This window comes from Propithecus coquereli, unplaced genomic scaffold, assembly GCF_000956105.1.
Source record: "Propithecus coquereli isolate 6110/MARCELLA unplaced genomic scaffold, Pcoq_1.0 Scaffold584, whole genome shotgun sequence".
NCBI classification, from domain to species: Eukaryota; Metazoa; Chordata; class Mammalia; order Primates; family Indriidae; genus Propithecus; species Propithecus coquereli.
The window spans coordinates 67,714-69,385 of NW_012151774.1; positions in this window are offsets into that span (position 1 = coordinate 67,714).

Below are 1,672 nucleotides of genomic sequence, written 5' to 3' on the forward strand. Positions count from 1 at the left end.
TCCTTCCGGGGTGCTTGCACGCTAGCTCCTTCCGGGGTGCTTGCGCGCTAGCTCCTTCCGGGGTGCTTGCACGCTAGCTCCTTCCGGGGTGCTTGCGCGCTAGCTCCTTACGGGGTGTTTGCGCGCTAGGTCCTTACGGGGTGTTTGCGCGCTAGCTCCTTACGGGGTGCTTGCACGCTAGCTCCTTACGGGGTGTTTGCACGCTAGGTCCTTACGGGGTGTTTGCACGCTAGCTCCTTACGGGGTGCTTGCACGCTAGCTCCTTACGGGGTGCTTGCACGCTAGCTCCTTCCGGGGTGCTTGCACGCTAGGTCCTTCTGGGGTACTTGCACGCTAGGTCCTTGCAGGATGCTTGCACGCTCAGTCCTTCCAGGGTGCTTGCACACTAGCTCCTTCCGGGGTGCTTGCGCGCTAGATCCTTCCTGGTGATTCGGGGTGAGATCTTGACACCCCGCCTTGCTGCTTGGATGTCAGCAGAGTAGTCGGAAAATCGCAGCTGCCGCTTCTCAGGGGTGGAGGCGTCTCTCTTAAGATGCTTTCGTTTGATGCAAGTGGTCACGCATCTTTGCGAGAGTTGCACTGAAGTCAAGAGTCAGGTCTTTATTTTCCTCAGTTTTGTCGTTTAGGGATAGGCAGTCATTGCGTATTAACGGGGTACACACCCCGTGCTGGAGGAACAAGGATGAATATGGCCAGATGCGAGACCCTAAGACACTATATGGCCAGATGCAGGACCCCAACACACTATATGGCCAGATGCAAGACCCCAACACACTATGTGGCCAGATGCAAGACCCCAACACACTCAAGACCCTAACACACTATATGGCCAGATGCAAGACCCCAACACACTATATGGCCAGATGCAAGACCCCAACACACTGTATGGCCAGATGCAAGACCCTAACACACTATGTGGCCAGATGCAAGACCCCAACACACTATATGGCCAGATGCAAGACCCCAACACACTATATGGCCAGATGCAAGACCCCAGCACACTATATGGCCAGATGCAAGACCCCAACACACTACATGGCCAGATGCAAGACCCCAACACACTACATGGCCAGATGCAAGACCCAACACGCTGTATGGCCAGATGCAAGACCCTAACACGCTGTATGGCCAGATACAAGACCCTAAGACACTGAGGGAGTATCACAGGTGTATGGCACATCCCAGTTTTTGTGCCTTTTATACTTTGATTTTCTTTGGACCTCACAGTGTTGCAAAGTTGTAAAAATGATCCTTTTTTGAGGTTTAAAAACTGGCCTCACTTTACAGATGAAGAGACTGAGGCTGAGCAATGTGGGTGAAACCCACTGCTGGTTCTCTCGTAACCTGTCGTGGGGAACGTGAGACTCCACCACGGCGAACTTTCCGCCAGGGTGGGCAGGGGCAGGTGTCCCTCTCCTGGCTAGGAAGGCAAAACAATGGGCAGAAGTCGGCTCAGGGTGGGTGGGGTGAGTGCGGAGGATAGCGGAGCCCAGATGGGGAACGTGGGCCGTGGCGAGGGTCTAGGAGGGAGGACCTTCCACGTCCCATTCATTCAAACAGAATCTCTCTTTTTTTTTTTTTTGAGACAGAGTCTCACTGTGCTGCCCAGGCCAGAGTGCTGTGGCATCAGCCTCGCTCACAGCAACCTCCAACTCCTAGGCTCAAGCGATCC